Source organism: Gopherus flavomarginatus, chromosome 9, assembly GCF_025201925.1.
Source record: "Gopherus flavomarginatus isolate rGopFla2 chromosome 9, rGopFla2.mat.asm, whole genome shotgun sequence".
NCBI classification, from domain to species: Eukaryota; Metazoa; Chordata; order Testudines; family Testudinidae; genus Gopherus; species Gopherus flavomarginatus.
In genome coordinates this window covers 56,091,341-56,111,524 of record NC_066625.1, presented here as the reverse complement: position 1 = coordinate 56,111,524, position 20,184 = coordinate 56,091,341, and the positions used below count along the sequence as shown (strand labels likewise).

Sequence of the window (20,184 nt, the reverse complement as noted above, 5' to 3'; positions counted from 1 at the left end):
TCCTCCCCCTCCCTCTCAGTGCTCCCCCCCCCCCGCACCAAACAGCTGTTTACTGGTGCTCAGGTCGCTCTGGGAGGGAAGGAGAGGAGAGGGGCTGCAATGTGTTCAGGGGAGGAGACAGAAAAGAGGAAGGGGCGGAGCTTGGGGAAGGGGGTGGAATCAGTGTGTGGCAGAGTAAAGACGGGGCCCCTGCACGCCCCCCCCAGCACCCTGCTGTGAGCCGCTATGGGCAGGAGGCAGGCGTAGGGCAGGGAGTACCCTCATGACCCCAGCCCACACCCCCAGCCCTGACTTCTGCACCCCCCCACATACCCAGCCCCCCCACAGCCCATGCCCTGACTCCTGCACCCCCCTCAGACATCCCCACCTGCACCCCTCACACCAAATGGGAGCTGCCCCAGGTAAGTGCTCCACACTCCAACTCCTGCCCCAGCCCTGAGTCACCTCCCGCACCCTAACTCCTGGCCAGAACCTGTACTCCAAACCCAGCCTGCTCCTGCACCCTAACTTCCTCCCAGACCTTGCACCCCCTGCCCTGAGCCCCCTCCAGCACTCTGGGTGGCCAAACCCCACACCCCAATTTTTTTTTAAAGTGCTCTTATCCAAAGCACTTTACAATAGTTAGCTAATGGTACAAACAATATTTATAAAGATAATTAAGTGGTCCACCGAGACCCTCAGCAATTTTTAAGTGGTCTGTGGAAAAATAAGTTAGACTACAAAAACAATCAAAGTACCTCACTTCATTTTCATTTACTTCCTATTGCTTATAGGAAGAGGATGAAGAAAAAAAAAAGAATGAAAACGGTGGCAGGGGAGGGAAGGGACATAAGAGAAAATGTTATTTTTCTTGGCTGGGTCCCAGGGAGGGACCCCAAAAATGAAGCTGAGCACAGGGTCCTACTAACTGTAAATCCACCACTGAACATTGGATATTTCAAACATCTTATTTTATAGATGAGCCTCTGTCTCACAGGCCAAGAATTCAATAGCAATAAATTAGACATAAAAACCCTAATCAGAGCAAAAGCACAATTAGTATGCATGTTGATGACAATGCAGAGTAATTTATTTAAAATAATTTTTATTCTTTGTGCCACTACATTTTTTCAGCTTTTTTCATTCTTAAGCTTTTGGTGCAGTAAATTCCAAATAACTATTTAGAAATCTGAAACTACTAGGAACAAATAAGTCTTTTCTACTCAAAACAGCAGATATTTAGAAAGTCTCTTACACAAACTCTGGGGAATAGTTCTTCAAAATTCAGAAGTATAGAACTAGACAGCAAAACATCCCAAGTTTTACAGAATATCAATGAAAGAAATATTCCTATATGCTTAAAACTATAAAAGCATAAAGATTATGTAATGAACAGCACAAAGCCTGGGAGAATTATTCCTTTTAAAAAAATATGCAAAAAAATTAATTTATTCCAACATGTCTTAATTGGATAGACAAAACAACACTTCCCCTATTTTCATGTTATGTATTGTTTATCCAAAATACAAGTTTATCACAGATCCCTGTATCCACAATTAAAACTTGTCTTTTAGGTATGGAATAAGCTGCAGAGTAGCATTTTTAAGATAATTACCTTTCTAATGAGAAGCTTTCCTTCTCTTCTCCCCTGAAAAGAGAACAAAAAACTTGTATTTCAGTACATTCTCCTTTACTCAGACTAAATTTATAGCAGTTCAGACAACACACTTGCATTAAACTTCAAGCAGAGAAACACACCATTTTCTCTCTGTCTTTGAATATTTCCTTGCTTTTGACAGGCAGAGTCATTTTCACCCAAGGATCTGAAACTGAAATATAACTGCTACACACAACCACCAGTCACTATGTGCTCATTACCAGCCTAGGGAAGGATCCTTATATAATTGTGATTGTCTGCTCATATTTTTAAGCTTGTCATCCCTAATTAACCAGTTTGATACACATACACGCCCCCACCCCCCCATGGTCCGACAATTTTCCATTCTGAACTTGATCAGAAAGCCACCACCCACAACAAAATAAGACTATTGGAGAAGAAACTGTTAAGAGATACAGATTGATGGCTTGGTAACATATACCATGGGAAACCAATAATTCCCAGACTGACTGGTGCTAATTGCAGGTGCTGTGCTTTGCTTGTACTTTTAACGCTACTCAGAAAGAATTTCACAACTCCTTAAAAATATTGCAGAAGTGGGGCAGATATTTTGCTGTCCATCTCCAAAAGCGAGGTAGGTGCCTATATATATATATATAATATAAAATTGGATCTCATGCAGAATCACTACTCCTTAAAAGAATATTATACTTCCTGTGATAATGAAGATGAGGAGAACAAAGTGTCATGGGGAGATAAATCAAGGAATTTAAAATGAATATCAACTAAAGTGCACTGATTTTAGATACCAAAGTAATTTTAGAAATGCCTAAAAATAGACAGATACATAGCCAATTAGAAATTAAGTGAAGTTAGATTTCTGGTTACGTCAATAAAAAGCAAAGGAAAAAAAAACTTGGATGACAATTGGAGATGTTCCCACCACACCAGTTTTGAAATATAAGACTCTTTAAAAAAAGAAAAGAAAAGACAACCTTTAAAAACTGATAATTGAAGAGACTGACATTTGATTGCAATGAAATTGATTCAAATGATTTAGAATCAATTTAACTCATGCATATTAGTTACTTTTGAAAAAGAACATATCCTCCTCTGAAGAAGCTGCCTTTGATGTGATGCTGCTGTAACTCTGATGCCCACCATTCTATAATGAGTGTACTAAAAATGGAACCCTATCGTGACTTTTGGAAGACTGCAGCACTCTGCTGCTTATCTAATGATACTTATTTTTAATCATTTCACTTGCACAATAAATCTTTCATACATGACTCAGCCATTTGCGACTACGCTGTCACTGTAATTATAAAAGCCAGCACTATTTTCTTATCTTTTAATAGATTTTTTCCTTCATTCTTTTTGTGCTAGCAATTTTATCCAAATTAAAAAGAGCAAGCTAACTGTGGTAACCAGTGTAATTAAACATAAATAAATCAGAAAGTATTACATGTATATCACTGCATCAATGGCTGTTTGCTGATTGATAACCATCTTCCTAAATAATGCCTGGCACTGAAGATATCCTTGTGATGAATTAATGTTATGTGTTTTCTTCTATATTCCACAGATTTTTATTTTGTTTAGATGTTCACAACTTCATCCTATACAATTCCATATCAAGACATTTATGTCAGCTTTCTACATAGCTAGGTTATGTTGTACAATAAGCAGGCAATTGCAGGAACTCACATTGGAAACAATAAAAGGCAATGAAATTTTTAAAAGCTTATGTGAAATCTCTGCCCCTCTCTCATTTTTAAATTATGCTGCTTTTTTGGGTGGGGACCATTTTTGTTTCATCTTTATATTGTGATTTCACATTTGAATTATATTACACTTATGCATCTCCTCGAGTGCTCTGGCACTAGGGGAGAAATGCTTTATAACATTATTATTTAGTATTTTTCATTATCTCCTCTTTAGAGGAACATACAGATTGTAGATCATACAGAGCATTCGGATTGTGCTGGTTATCCATTTCAACATGTTTCAACCCAGTATTGCTCCCTAATCTGCAAATTTAGCTTCAAGAGATCTCAGTGTTGGTTGTTATCTCTATCATTCAGCAATAGCTCTGTTGATTTACACTGATAAAGATAATGTAAAATATAAGCAGTGAAGTCCACCTGCAAAGGACAGAAGGGGAAAGACTGCAATGTTTTCACCATTACACAATAAAGAGCGTATTAATTGCTTGTAAAATAAACAACAGGGTGGATACTGGGTAATTTTATTTTTAAAATGCACCACTTCTTGCTGTTTACAGTATTAAATCAACTACGATTTGCAACGTAGCATTTAAAGAATGTATTCACTAAACACCATACAAATGCACAAGGATAACACCAATGAGAAAAGCAACTGATTCAGCTATTCCTATTGAAAGTGATTGCGCAAACAACAGAAATGATCAGATACTTCTCACATTCCAACAAGAAAAAAAAAATTACAAGTAACACAGCACGAACTTACCATGACTAAAGCTCCACTGAAGCTGAGGAATCTGTCTAAAACCTTTTCAATTTTACCTTAAAGCTGTCGCAGGTTTTTCATGGCAACTGTTACTAACAGTATCTCTCTATCTAAGGCTAAGCAGGAGTACTCTGAATGCTACAGAATAGCATTCTTTATGGTGCAGCACCTTATTAACAACTCTCATAAAAGAATAACCCTTGAGAGAAATTTTCTTCTACTCTAAGAAGATATATAGAGCTAACTTTTAAGAAACCATGAACACAACCACCACCCATACACCAACAGGTTATTGGAGTGAGATGATAACACTGATATAGCTACTGCCACCAATGAAGATTACAGAGAAATAATGAAGCGCACTTTAAGCTCTGCATGTTTCAGTCAGCCTGTCTTGACAATCTCTTTAACAGGAATATTACCTTCATTTTACATGGTCTTACCAACAGGAACTCACAGATGCTGGTACACTTCAGGTTCCAGTGGGCTTTGCCCTAACACAGTGGCTCTCAAACTTTCATACCGGTGATCCCTTTCACACAGCAAGTCTCCGAGTGTGACTCCCCTTATAAATTAAAAACACTTTTTTATATTTAACACTACTATAAATGCCAGAGGCAAAGCGGGGTTTGAGGTGGAGGCTGACAGCTCGCAACGCCCCCCATGTAATGACCTCATGACCCCCAGTTTGAGAACACCTGCCCTAACACATCTTTGCTTCCTGAATATCCCAAATTATCTTTCCAATGCATCAAGAGGTACTGGTTTACAAAAATAAACTGTCTCACCATAAAATAACCTAGACATAATATTCTTAATATATTATGATTACAGAAGAAAGACATTAATGATAGCTCCATAATGTATCTTCATCTCAGCTTCATGCCTTTTTTTTGGGGGGGGGGGGCATAAATACAAAGTGTTGTTCCAATTCTTTCAGCCCAAATACATGCTAATAAATAAAATACAGTACCACAGTTTTTATCTGGAAAAAAATGAATTTTGCTGATCTAATGTTACAAAGTATCATTTAATATTTAGGCCCCAGTCATACAGACTTACAAAAAGACAGTGTATGTGTGTATCTTTCATTGTCTGTTTCTTTATGAGAAAAAAATTAATCATAAAATCAACAATAAAAACTTTTATTCACCTTTATGTGAGTAGTTCCATTGACTGCAGCAGAATTACCCAGAAAGCGTAAGTCTATGCAGGATCAGAGCCTTATTTTGTACAAACACTTGTAACAATTAGTTACATGTGAATCCCTTCCTTTCCAGAGGCTTCTTATTTACTAAGTTATCTGCACCTTCCCTATCAGTAATCTCCCTGTTTCTAAAAACATTTCTGGTTTATAATACAGAAGCTGTTAAATAAACTTATCTTTTCCATGGATCATTCTAGACAGTGAGAGAGAGTCACGCTCACTAGACACATACTTTCAGAGTTCAAATATACACAGGACACATTGTGCAATCCTTAAGCAGTACTATCTATCCTAGAAAATGAGGGGAGGAGTGGAAAAAGAATCGGTGAGGAGTTTGGCTTCAAAAATGGATACCACAATACTGTACAATAACTAATCCTTTAGTGGAAGACTCCTGCACTAATACTTTCTCACTATATTTCTAAGTTTGTCTCTCATAACATGGTATTACTTGAAGATTAATTTTTGTCCAGTCTTTAAAACATCCTCTAAATTAAAAGACTGTTAAACAATCTTGATATATGCACTATAGCCTTGCATGGGCAGACACCTGAGCCTGCATAGAGATGCCAGTGATTTCAATGGGGCTCTCAGTGGGCTCAGGGGTGAGCTTGCAATACATTTACTGAATGACTGGAGTCTAATACAAATGGGATGTTCAGTGGGAGGGAGGCCAAATTAGTCTCAAGAGAATATATTATAAAAGGCACATTATCAACTTGAAATCCAGGCAACTTTTCAAAACAAGATTAATAGTAGTTTCAAGTATTACATGTGTCCTTAAATCTACCTTACAATTTTTGTTAACATTATATTTTCCAATTTTTAAAAACTGTTTTTACTTCCCTTGTTGCTGTGTTTAAAAAGCACTCAAACAGAAGAAACTGACCGACCCACGCAGTAAATACACTGAAAAATATTTTCCCTCTAATCTCTTTCAGTTATATAGATTGTAGAAGTTAAACAGCAATAGGAAAACAAGTTTTAGGCAAAAGTATCTTTTTTAAGCTGACGTCCTGCTAAAATGTCTGCATTTGTTCATAAAATGTATTATCTGAAGAAAGACCCCATTTTCTACACTTTCATTTGTAACTTTATGGAGATATATTCCAGATTGTATGAAGATTTTCCTGATAACATAAGATATATAATTTTTTGGAATCTATTGAGCACAATATCAGGGGTCGGCAACCTTTGGCATGCATCTCACCAGGGTAAATACCCTGACAGGCCAGGCCGGTTTCCTTACCTGCCACATCCGCAGGTTCAGCCGATCATAGCTCCAACTGGCCACAGTTCACCGCTCCAGGCAAATGGGGGCTGCAGGAAGCGGAGGCCAGCACATCCCTCAGCCCGCACCGCTACCTGTCATCCCCATTGGCCTGGGACAGTGAACCGCGGCCAGTGGGAGCCGCAATCGGCTGAACCTGCGGTCACGCCAGTAAACAAACTGGCCTGGCCCGCCAAGGTGCTTACCCTGGCGAGCCATGTGCCAAAGATTGCCAACCCCTGCTATATATAAAGACACACACACACACACACACACACGCTCTCACCCCCACCCACCAAACCATCCATCATATTTTGGTTGCAGTTTAGTGCCCCGTCTCCCCCCTCCTACAATAAGTTCCCTGGGGACTGCATGGAACCACAGAGGCAGAGAAATCCCCCTCAAGCACAGCACATTTTAGAATGAAGACCATGTTCTTTTAAATTGCCTAGCTCCTTACTTTTAAAGATACGATACGAGAATATTTATGTCCAACAGAATGCATCACTGGTTATTTTTATATGCAACTCCTCCAAAACTATGAAATAATTCAGATATGTTTAATTTTAAACACCTTGAGACTGGCGTTTATGCTGCAAATTTTGGGCTACTCACTTCATTTTCTAGAATAGCATGACTATTAGTTAAGACCCTGATTGAAATGGTGCCTAAAAGATCACATCTAATTAAGTTTTGTTAGCAGCCTGCATTGTGATCACAGACTTCCTTTTTATCCATTTAGTGCATTTCTAATACTTCAATGAAATTGATCTGTCTTCTTGAAATCGGCACTGTCAGCAACACTATATTCCATCTTTTTGTTTTTTAAAATGTAACTGCTGACAACAGATTTTTGAGTTTATAACTTAACCTTGAGGCCTTGCTCTCACATGAAACATGGCATATAATCATGGCATATAAAATAAAAGGATTTTTAGATATTATTATTCAAAAAGTCCACTTGACTATCTCCAAGATATATATGAATGGAAAGCATTTTTAAAGATTTTATACCCCTTTTTTACACTCAAATGGTGAAAAAAATGCTTATTCTATGCAATAAATAAAATATTCCCAGCTCTAAGGACCCTGACAGTTAAAATAATAATCCCTATAAGAAATAATCAAGAATTTTAAAGATTTTTAATGTATGCATAGCAGATTAATGCTGTTAAATACTTTTTATAATATGCGGTGGTGCTTTAACCATCTTGGTCCCCAGATATTGGAGAGAGAAGATGGGTGAGGTAATCTCTTTTACTGGACCAAGCAGAAAACCAAAAGCTAGTCTCTCTCAACAGAAGTTGAACCAATAAAAGATATTACTTCACCCACACTGTTTATAATATTTATTTAAATTTTAAAAGATGCCTAACTGAGCACAGATGTACACCACTAGTGACGAAAGTACAGTTGCAGCTATTGTAAAGTTGCCCATTTGGTACCATCATAATTTTATTAACTGCAACCCGTCAGTGTCTCATACCAACACTGTTCAAAAAAACTCATTGAAAACTAGGCCCATACATAACAGACATGGGCCATGATCTTGGTAAGGGATCCATCCATGTGGGGGTTCGACTGACTTCAGTGAGACTTGCAAGGGTATAGAGTTTGTGTGGATGCATGCCTTCCTAGGGCTGACGCCATAGTCAATCCAGATTACAAACAGATTAGAACAAGGATACAGATTAAAAGGGAACTGCAGCATCATAACACAGTCCATCCATGTCATGTCTACAGTGGAAATGCTGCAACTGCACCATTGTAGTTTAGACACTTACTACAACGATGGAAAAAGTTCTTCAGACACTGCAGTAAATCCACCTCTCCAAGAAGCGGTAGCTAAAACAACCAAAAAGAAAAAAAAAAAAAACTTCCCTCAACCTAGCACAGTCTACACCAGGGATAGGCAACCTATGGCACGGGTGCCAAAGGTGGCACACGAGCTGATTTTCAGTGGCACTCACACTGCCTGGGTCCTGACCACCGGTCCAGGGGGCTCTGCATTTTAATTTAATTTTAAATGAAGTTTCTTAAATATTTTATAAACCTTATTTACTTTACGTACAACAATAGTTTAATTACATATTATAGACTTATAGAAAGAGACCTTCAAAAAATGTTAAAATGTATTACTAATACGCGAAACCTTAAATCAGAGTGAATAAATGAAGACTCGGCACACCACTTCTGAAGGGTTGCCAAGCCCCAGTCTACACCGTGGCTTAGGTTATCCTAACTAAGGCCATGTCTACTTTAGCACCTATATTACCAAAACTTTTGCCATTCAGGCGGTCTGAAAAAAAAAACCCACAACCCTGAGCAACATAAATTTTGCCAACACAAGGGCTCATATGCACAGCGCTATGTTGGCAGTAGATGCTCTCCCATCGACTGAGCTACTGCCCCTTGTTGAGCTGATTTTATGTTGACAGGAGAGCTCTCTCCTGTCAGCATAACGCAGCTACACAAGTTCTCTCACAGCGGTACCGCTGTACCAATACAGTATTGCCACTGTAAACTGTAAGTGTAGACCTGGACTAAGACTCTCAAGGGTGGATTTTTCATAACCCTCAGCAATGTAGGTAGGTCAACCTAATTTTCTAAGATATATCAGCCCTCAGAAGAACAGGAGTCCAGTTCATTGTTACCTCACATATTCTGAATGCAAAATGGGTGTAAAACAACCATCCTGACTTAGTGTCATTTTAGACTGGTGTAAATAACCACACACGGCACAGAACAGTGGTGAAGGGGTTCCAGAAATGAAGCACAGTTCTGTAAATGTAAGCCAACTTAGTCCCATCTACATAGGCAAAATCTGATCATATTATAATATCTGCACAACTGCTGTTTTAACTTATTTCCTTAACATGGTAAATTTTGTATGGTAGATGGATCTTTACAAAAAAAGATAGTAACCTCAGAACCATTCCCACTGCCCAACTTGGTTTTATACACATTTCAACTAATCAGCCAATCTGTGGTTACAGCAGACCACCAACACCAAACCACAATTTTTATTATGATATACAATTATAATATTGGACAGCTAGATAGAACTGGTAAACATACTGATTAAAAATATAAATTCTTTACTTGTGTCATCAATATCTCTGGCATATTAACATAAAATAATATTACAGGTCTAATTTTCACTTCACTATTTATGCTGTTTATTTATATTTCACTTGGCACTGACAATTAAACTAGACTAATCTGTTTTATTTCCTGGTGTGAAGTCTGAGTTTTCATTACTATACAAGAATGTGGGGGGGGGGCCCCGATGGAAATCATGAAAGCATTTCTGTTAACATTGCATTAAATTCATCCTTGCGCTAATGCAAGTCCCACCACTCCACTTAAGCTCTAAACAGGACCCACATAAGTATGCCTGTAAATCCTCTATGGGCCACAGAAACGGTCTCTGTGCCAGCCCCACAAAGGCCATCACAGAACTGTAAGGCTGAGGGCTGGCCAAGGAAGGTGCCATGCTTTGATGTGGTTTCAATGGCCCAATGCACTAACTAAATAGCCTAGAAGGACTGAAACCTCTGTTTCATCCCCAACGCAGTGCTCAAGCTGAATTTCACCTCCCCAAAACCTTCACACTCTTTAATGTATGTAGATGGAATAAATTTGGATTCCCTTAACCTCCCTTCTCCGCCCCCACCACAATAAACACTACATTTTGGGACTAATATGACTGGACTGTATCTATTTAGAACTTAGCTCCAACTAAGACACAAACCAAAAAATCCTAAGACATGCTATTACTATGTTTTCAGAGTGTAAAGAATTGGCAAGAATAACAATATATACCGGTAATTCATTAGAGAATGAATAAAACATTTAATTATTATAATTCCAGATCACCAGATCAGATATTTTAATCTCATTTTTGTATTTAAATATATTTTTATAAAGAAAATTCCCTATAGTGTTCACATTTGCAATACTTCCCTGTGTGACAGATTCTCTCTCATCATTACATCTATAGTAAAATATCAAAATACAATGACAATGTCAGAATGTTTGCTGTAACTCTGATTGCATATGAGAGAGCAGCTCAGCAGGATTCCATCAGGCATAACAGCTCAGGAAGCTGGAGTAAATGTGGAACCTAATAGTAGACCTATGGTCTGAAGCATGCTTAACAATCCATTTAGAAATCTTGGGTTCTTCTTGTCAAGAGCTTAGGAGAAGAGGGAATCCAACAGCCACATGTGCAAAACAAGACAGAGGACAACCCAGTCAGCAGCAGCAGAAAGACAGCCTTGTCAGAATGTGGCCAGATAGGAGCTGCTGCTTTGACTCCTATCAGACCAGGAGGCAATGTGGTGTGGCTCATGAGCATTAATGGGAGGTTAATTCTAAACAGAGGGTATGTCTACACTATGGGATTATTCCGATTTTACATAAACTGGTTTTATAAAACAGATTGTATAAAGTCGAGTGCACGTGGCCACACTAAGCACATTAATGCGGCGCTGTGCGCTCATGGTCCGAGGCTAGCGTCGATTTCCGAAGCGTTGCACTGTGGGTAGCTATCCCGTAGCTATCCCATAGTTCCTGCAGTCTCCCTGGCCCCTTGGAATTCTGGGTTGAGATCCCAGTGCCTGATGGGGCAAAAATCATTGTCGCAGGTGGTTCTGGGCAAATGTCGTCACTCATTCCTTCCTCCGGGAAAACAACGGCAGACAATCATTTCGTGCCCTTTTTCCCTGGATTGCCCTGGCAGACGCCATAGCACGGCAACCATGGAGCCCGTTCAGGTTTTTTTTTTTTTTTTTTTTTTTTTACTGTCACCATATGTGTACTGGATGCTGCTAACAGAGGCGTTACTGCAGCGCTACACAGCAGCATTCGTTTGCTTTTGCATGATAGCAGAGACGGTTATCAGTCGTTCTGTACCATCTGCTGCCATTGTAAATTGGCAGTAAAATGATGGTTATCTGTCATTCTGTACAGTCTGCTGCTATCATGGGTGGCCCTGGCTGAGGTTGGTTAGGGGCGCAAAGGCTAAACTAGGAATGACTCTCCGAGTCAATCCCTCCTTTATGGTTTCTAAAAATAGAGTCAGTCCTGCCTAGAATATGGGGCAAGTGTACTACAGAACCAGTGTATCAGAGAGCACACCTGCTCCGAGTCAGATCCCGCAGAAATGATGAGCTACATGCCATTCATGGGGGGTGCCCCTGCAACAACCACACTTGTTGCTTCTCTCCTCCCTCAACCTTCCTGGGCTACCGTGGCAGTGTTCCCGCCCCCTCATTTGTGTCATGAAGTTATAAAGAATGCAGGAATAAGAAACAGTGACTTGTTAGTGAGATAAAATGAGGGGGAGGCAGCCTCCCGCTGCTATGACAGTCCAGGCAGGACATTAAGCGGTGCGGAGGAGAGGAGCCCAGCATCCCGCTGCTATGATAGTTCAGGCAGTACAAAATCTTTTCTTTACACAGGCAAGGGAGGGGGCGAATGGAGCTCAGCCCCCAGTTGCTATGATGAGGACGGTTACCAGCTGTTCTGTACCATCTACTGGGAATGACCAGGAATTATTCCTATTTTTACCCAGGCGCCCCCGGCTGACCTCACCTGAGGCAAGCCAGGAGCACTCACAGGCTGATGGTGACGACAGATAGCAGTCGTATTGTACCGTCTGCCACCAGGGAGGGGAGGGGAACAGATACTGCTCTTCACTGCTGCAGCATCGCGTCTACCACCAGCATTCAGTAGACACAGGGTGACATCGAAAAAAGTCAAGAAATGATTTCTTTCCCCTTTCTTTCACGTGGTGGGGGGAGGGAGTAAATTGACAATCTATACCCTGAACCACGCCGGACAATGTGTTTGAACCTACAGGCACTGGGAGCTCAGCCAAGAATGCAAATACTTTTTGGAGACTGCTGGGGACTGTGGGACAGCTGGAGTCCTCAGTACCCCCTCCCACCCTCCCTCCATGAGCGTCCATTTGATTCTTTGGCTTTCCGTTACACTTGTCATGCAGCACTGTGTAGCCTGGAGATTTTTTTCAAACGCTTTGGCATTTCGTCTTCTGTAACGGAGCTCTGATAGAACAGATTTGTCTCCCCATACAGTGATCAGATCCAGTATCTCCCGTACGGTCCATGCTGGAGCTCTTTTTGGATTTGGGACTGCATTGCCACCCATGCTGATCAGAGCTCCACGCTGGGCAAACAGGAAATGTAATTCAGAAGTTCGCTGGGCTTTTCCTGTTTACCTGGCCACTGCATCCGAGTTCAGATTGCTGTCCAGAGCGGTCACAGTGCTGCACTGTGGGATACCGCACGGAGGCCAATACCGTCGATTTGCAGCCACACTAATCCTAATCTGACCTGGTAATACCGATTTTAGCGCTACTCCTCTTGTTGGGGAGGAGTTCAGAAACCGATTTAAAGAGCCCTTTATATCGATATAAAGGGCCTCGTAGTGTGGACGGGTGCGGCGTTAAATCGGTTTAACGCTGCTAAAATCGGTTTAAACACGTAGTGTAGACCAGGCCAGAGAATGAGAGGAGGGCATAAAAGGGGCAAAAAATAGCAAAAAGGACTGCAAAAGAAAGAGGACAGAACAAAGGCATAGATGCAAAAATGAAAGAACAACACAACTGAGAAAAAGAAAAAAAGAAAAGTTATACCTTGGTATTTTGATCATATGTTTATTTTGTGTATGTTTCCTAACATGACAGAGATACTTAACAGCAATCACTAACATCTGTGACGCCAAACCATAACTTGTGATCATTGTGTAGCTCATGTCAAAAGGTCTGACGGCCCTGATTACACAAGAGACCATTAAAGTTCTGCTAGATCAAAAATATGTCCTTTTTTTCTAATCTATTAAGTGGATTATAATTAATCTATGTGGTAAGCATAAGCAAAAGAATATATATTTAATCAGGTAAATCAAATTTAAAAAGGGTTTATATGGAGTTATGTATACAGAAATAGTATGTATCCAAGGTGTGGAGTGGTCCTTTGCATAGATATACCCCTTTCCTTCTCCCTCCGCCACCCAAAACAAACATAAAATGTACTGAATGAATACTTTAGAGCACTGTGACTTTTCAATACAATGGTATGTGTTATTTTGTTAAACAAATATGCAGTAAATTTAATGGCTTCTGTCCTTGAATGAAGCCATCCATAATATTAACAGCATGTTTCTGCTCTAGGTAAAACTAACCAATATCAGTAAAGATCTAGAATTAAACGTGCCCAGGTCACTAGATTCATCTCTTGGTTTAAATTTATATCTTCTGTCCAATATCTTAAAAAACACACACACACACACACACACACACACACACACACACACACACACACACACACACACTACCTGCCATTGCAGTTCATGTGTGAATGAGTCACCAGAGTCAAGATAAACCAAACAATTTTTTAAAAGTAATTTGGGAAGTCAGAGAATGGAGCTACCCATAAGGATGCTCTGACAATAAGGTAACCCCATCAAGAAATGAGTATGTAGGATTACTCATGGAAAGTTACTCATGGAAAGTGGATAATTCACTTACATACTTCAACACTACAGAGAGCAATATGAGGTTTTCCTGAAACACATGCTAGAGCACTAACTTTGCCAGACGCATTATCTGGAGAAATCATCAGTAGCTAGTCTGCAGAACAAAAATCTGTAAACTAAAATGGAATCAGGTGAAGAGCTCTAACTAATCATGTTAAACCCAAGTCAGAGCTACAAAGCAAAATGTTCGGCAACGTAAATGCCTCCTTACTGTATTGTTCAGAATCAAACCATCTATTCAACTGAGGACACAAGTCAGTCAGTCAAATACAGCCACACACAACTAAATGAACCTAACATGAAACAGACAGGATTTAAAAAAATATATATATATAGGACAATCAGTTTTAAATAGCTATCATTTAACTATAGAATTTGAAATCCAGAATTCCACAAAATCTGGAATAAATGTCTCAAGACCTCAATTTTGTATCTTACAGCAACTGTTTTATTTAGTATTTTCTAAAGAATTATTTTATTCTGTATTTTATTTATCCTGTAAAGATTTTTCAGACACATGGAATCACAAATTCAGGAGTGAAGTGCTTTAACAGACATGAGACAACCCTTAAAAGATCTGCAAGAACAGAAGAAATTTCAGAGTCTTACAAACTGATCAAAGTGCACAGAAAGCAGAGTTCTACAGAAAGAAGCATCCAAAATGTAACTAAGATAAACAGAAGCAATCTTTCTAGGGAAGAGGCCCTGATCAACTCCAAGCTGGGAGGCATACCTATGCACGTTTCTCCTCCCCAGTGCCAGCCAAAAAGAGCATGGCCATCTTGTGTCAGATACCAGCCGCTCAGTAAATAATGATAATTGCTGCACTACATAAACACCTTTTTCCTACCCAGTATTACAAAGCAGATTCTAATGAATAAACTTCTCAATCCTTCCATATCTGGTCCCACCTCAACCTTTGGGTAAAACAGGATAAGAGATAAGGAGAGACAGAGTCATACTGATCAATCTGCCAAATCCCAAAATAAGGGACAAATGAATAGTAAAACAGAAAAGCTTAATATAATGTAGAAAATAATTTGGCATTTGTAAATTAGCAGTTTTAATCTCATTTTCTTTATGCCAATAATATATGATAATAAAAATGAGAGGAAACCAGGTCTCTGAGGGGTAGAAGTAAATTGGATTCTGTAGCAATGTTTTACTTGTAAAATTCCTAGAAAGTGGAAACAGAGGAACAGCCCACAAAGATTTCAAAACTGCAGACTGAGGTAGACTGTGTTGTGACATATTTAGCAAATGAGCATGCTGAAAATGCAAAACATGTATACACAGAGAAAGAAAAAATTTTTTAAAAGTGTTAGAGTACCTATAATTTGAAAGATACAAGGGGGGGTAGTAGCAACTGCCCTGGCCCCCCCAGTCTACAAACAAATAACTGGTCTGTAATAAGAGGCAGTTGAGAGAGATCTATGGACTCAATCCAGGCTGGGCTGTATGTAAGAAGCTGCCGCTGCCTCTTAGCTATGTCCAAGACCCTCTCTACTCAGCAACAAGCAGCTCCACTTCTCCCTTAAGTTTGAAGAGCCCACTTAGGACTCTAGATGCTAGGGGGGAGGAGAGAAAAGGAGGGGGCAAATGAAGAGACAGGCAATGAATCCCGAGCTGCGGAAAGATGGAAACAGAGATAATTAGGCGTCCTTCATTGCTGTTTTATCTTCAATTCCCCCTCGATTCCCTGCCCCCATCCCCCAGGAGACGGGGATGTCAAAAAAAGAGTTGATCAGCCATTTCCAATGTATCTGCTCCTTCTACTCCACCAATCCACTGAGCAGACGAGTTAGGTCTCTTCCTTCCTTCCTACTGTCCCCCACCCCAGACCCCAACTTAGGAGGCGCCTTGTACAGGAAATCTGAGCCATAGGGGGGAGGGGGGAACCAATTCATTTTCCGTGACTGGTTCTGCCTCCTTCCCTCCGCCTTCCCTCTTCACAGTTAAAGGGGCCAAATAACTACCCCCCCCCGGAAGACTCCCCACCCATAGTTCCCCTCCTCCTGTCTCCTCCACGGGAGAAGGACCTATTGGGTCCTCCAGCCCCTCCCCCTCTTTCCCCTTGCCCCTCAAGTGGAAGGGCTAAGCCTGTCGGAGGGGCATTTAAATGCCCCTAAGTCACTTTAACTCCCTCCTCCACGCTGTACTTGTCCCCTTACCTCTGAGGGGCCCCAGAAACTGGCGGGGCTGAGGGCTTCCTTCGTCACGGTTCAGCTCAGCTGCCGCCGAGCCCCGAGGAGGAGCCGACTCTCGCACCCACCGACTGACTGACTCACACAACTAACTAACTACTACCAGCAGCCGGCCACAGGCAGAGACCACGCCCCCACGGCGCGCGACACCAATCGTCCCTCCCCCTTCCTCGCGCGGGGCGCCAACCGTCACTCTGTCTACTGCGCGCTCGGAGAAAGGAGAATCTAGCCACTCACGCGCTCCCGAGCACACGGGACGCCGAGCCATTAGCGCGCTCTCGCGCAAAGCGCACGCCGATTGGCTCGAATGGTGACAAAGGGCGTGGCGCCGCAGGGTAGGCACTGTCGGTTTGCTGAGAGATGGTGCCAGTACGGTGTAGTCAGAGCGAGAGAAGGGGAAACTACGATTCCCAGCATGCATTGCACCGACCCCGCCGCCGGGCCCTTTAAAAATTGCATCACCACGTCCGAGAAGGTATACTGCCGCCAGTCGGATCAAATAGTTCTGTGCTGGCTTTCCCCCTTTCCTTTCGCGGGTCTCAATGGTGAAGCGAGAGGAGTCGGCTCTCTCCGATCCCGCTATCGAGTCCCTTGCGGAGCCTTCCTACGGGGGGAGCAGGACCGGGAAAACAGGGTGTGTGAGGGGCGGAGAGATCTGTGCGGGGCAAAGGGAAGGGTAAAGCGGCTGTGTGTGTGTGTATGAGTCTGGAGGAGACTGAGTGGGGTGAGGGGATTGCGCTCCGTAGGGGGACCCCACCCCCCCCGGAAAGCCATCCTGCGGCAGGTCAGTAGAGAGGGTCTCGGGTGTTCCCAGATGTATCCCATCTTCCCGTTCGTGCGGTGCGTGAGGGCTTCTCTGCTTCACTGGGGAGGAAGACACCCCATGCCCTGGCTCCTAAGGGAAGGGGGGCCTGCCTGGGCACTCAGACCCCAGCAGGAGGTGGGGCAGGGAAACGTATCTTACTCTAGCTTCCGTCCGTCACCAACCCCAGCAGCCTTTATTCAGTCTCAGCCCCTCCTCCCCATTAACTTCATTTGTGACGGGAGAGGGGATGAGCCACTAGCCCCCATCCTCACAAGACACCAAAGGAAATCGAGGAGTAATCTCTAGGATAGGGAGCCAGGGCCTCGTGTGGGGCTGAGGGTTTGGAGGGGAAGGGGGGTCAAATGCATCTGAGGCTTCTTCTCATACAACCCCCATACCTGTTAAGGCACAAAAAGGGGGGGAGGGGAATGAATGGTGGCGGTCCTTTGATTTATTTGTTCCATAAACCTTGACTGTCCTATGAGATGGTAGATAGTTGATACTAAAAACTGCAAGACTGAAAATCCACTCACAACTGGGGAGCTTTAACTGCTAGTTCCTGTGGTATTTAAGCTTCTAGTCTTTGGGTTTGCAAAGAAAATATAACAAACCTGAACAGCCTCTTAAATCTGCTTTGGGCTTTTTCAGAGCTCAGCAGTTGCAGAATACAATTGACAAGAACAGTCAGTTTCACTGCTACTGTCAGGAAGCAGTGGGTCAGCAGTCAAACAGATGAGAATGATGTCAGTGCCATGTCCTTTCTGCTCAGGAGAGCTATGCGCAGCTGCTTGCAGGAGGGATGAAGTAGTAGAATTGCACTTACCTTGCTGCAGAAGGGTAAAAATACATCCTTCCACCCCCTCATAGCAGCCAGGAAGCTTTGAAGGGGGAAGAGAGAAAAGGAATATTGGAAGCAAGAAGCAGCTTTAGACTTATCAAACACCTCCTATCTAGAGGCTAATTTGAAAATTGGGACAGCACTCACCTTACCAGCAGATGGAGGCTGGTCTTTCTGAGGCATTGGCTCTGAAATTTGCTTAAGGAGGGCAAGCATATTTCTCACAGGTGTATGGGTGATGGGCTTAAACCACTTGCTAGTTGGTGACTGTGACTGGTACATTTTTCAATACCTGATTATCCTTATTTTACAGATGTGGAAAGTGAGTCATGTAGGAATATTAACTTGCTTAAGGCTGCATAACAAATCAATGATAGAGGTGGGAATAGAACATGAGCACACTTACCGTCACTTTAGAATGTTGGTATGTGGTTCCTGAGAATATTTTCAACATGCTGTTAGGTATATAGATACTTATTTCACTGATTATGATGGGTATTTAAAATGCTAGGAAATTGCAACGAACACAGATAAGCACGGCAACATGCTATTCGGCTGCTACTTCACAATGTAAGGTTAATGCCTTTTTTATATGTTTAATTTAATGTTTTCTTACAATTTCTGGCAGAGATGACTGGCTCTATTAACAATACTTGGCTTTTCTAAAGCATCTTCTAACCAGTGATTACAAAATGCTTTGCAAACATTAAAGATTATCTTCATTTTAGGATTGAAGAAACTGAGGCAGGGAGACTGGGTTTGGAACTCCTGATTCCAAATTCTTGACTTTAACAATAATATCTTTCCTTGGTTTTGTCCTAAGTCCTTCAGCCCAGGGCTTGAAAAGATTACAAGATACTTTTTAGCTGTTATTATCCCAGAGGTAATTATGGCAGATGAGATGTGTGGGCTGACCAACAGTGAAGCCCAGGGGCAACATGTTGGAAGAAGCCCAGTTATTCTCCCACCAACAGTTGGGAAGAGGGTGAGGAGACTGAATTTTCTACCAGGTAGCTGTCTCTAGCACCCACAAGTAGATTTCATCTTTTTTATTCCCATTTAGCTGTTAGAAGGGGGTGGCAGGGAGAGAGAACTTTGTCTTTCCCTTCTTCTGTGCAGAAGCTCTTTGCCATTATCTTTCTCCCAGAGACTACTGGTTTTACTCTACCTTTACACTCCAACTTTCATTTATTCTTCCCCTGTGACATAACCCCAGTGTCTGCAGTGGCTGCCTCTGTGGCTAGCTTTTTTTCTAAGCAGCAACTGCTTGAAATGACATTCTTGACAGTTTCACTGGTGCAAACAAGCTTTTTGAATAGTAGCAGTGGAACTGATCAGTCTTTGCCATGCTGCTGGAGAGCAAAAGGATAGTTGTGAAAATTTATCAAACATCTCCTATTTAGAGGCCCAGAAGATAAGGTGATAAGTAACAGTCAACATGGATTTGTCAAGAACAAATCTTGTCAAAACAACCTAATAGTGTTCTTTGACAGAGTAACAAGCCCTGTGGATAGGGAAGAAGCAGTAGATGGGATATATCTTGAGGAGGAGGTTGAAAAATTATTCTTGTTAACCTCTGAGGATAGAGCAAGAAGCAATGGACTTAAATGTCAGCAAAGGAGGTTTAGGTTGGACATTAGGGAAAACTTCCTAACTGCTAGAGTAGTTAAGCACTGGAATAAATTGCCTAGGGAGGTTGTGGAATCTCCATCATTGGAGGTTTTTAAGAACATGGTGGACAAACGCCTGTCAGGAATGGTCTAGTTATTATATGGTCCTGCCTTGAGTGCAGGGGACTGGATGAGATGACCTACTGAGGTCCTTTCCAGTCCTACACTTCTATAATTAGCAGTAGAGTCCCTTGAACTGTCTTTCTGCAGACTTACAAAGGCAGCACTAAACTGATCTTCTATTTGTTGTTTGGAAGGCTCTTTGCAACTATAATAGCTGGAAATATATATTTTTTTAAATTAAGGTTTAAGTTCTTCAGACATTTATATCGTAACTGTCCTCACTTGCTGGGGCAAGCTCATTTGTCCTGAAAAAGTGGGTGAGTGGGATGCCACTATGTCTCACACAGTCATCTTCCTCTTTGCCAGAATGAGAGTTGTATCAGTGCTAATGTTAGGGTACAGATATTTCATCTGAGCTGGATTCATGCTGCCACTGGTTGAAACAAAGTCTTCGGACAAATCTGGAGCATATCAAGC

General features: G+C 41.6%; 2 protein-coding genes across 5 annotated transcripts in view; one reads left to right on the top strand and one right to left on the bottom strand.

The window, feature by feature from the left end:
• The window catches only part of PEAK1 (pseudopodium enriched atypical kinase 1), a 255,770-nt gene extending 239,331 nt beyond the window's left edge, over window positions 1-16,439 (bottom strand). Inside the window, exons 1-3 of one of the 2 annotated variants that reach the window (XM_050966965.1) lie at window positions 16,299-16,439; window positions 4,510-4,652; window positions 1,595-1,627 (exon numbers count right to left, since the gene is read on the bottom strand). The gene's annotated coding sequence lies outside the window, so the exon portion shown is untranslated. The remainder of the gene's footprint in view (window positions 1-1,594; window positions 1,628-4,509; window positions 4,653-16,298) is intronic. The other variant, XM_050966966.1, reaches the window with a different exon arrangement.
• Window positions 16,440-16,536: 97 nt separating this feature from the next.
• HMG20A (high mobility group 20A) overlaps window positions 16,537-20,184 on the top strand; it is an 84,118-nt gene continuing 80,470 nt past the window's right edge. The window contains exon 1 of one of the 3 annotated variants that reach the window (XM_050967059.1): window positions 16,537-16,806. The gene's annotated coding sequence lies outside the window, so the exon portion shown is untranslated. Of the gene's footprint in view, window positions 16,807-16,861; window positions 16,966-17,016; window positions 17,116-20,184 lie in introns of those variants that run through there. The other 2 variants (XM_050967060.1, XM_050967058.1) reach the window with 2 other exon arrangements.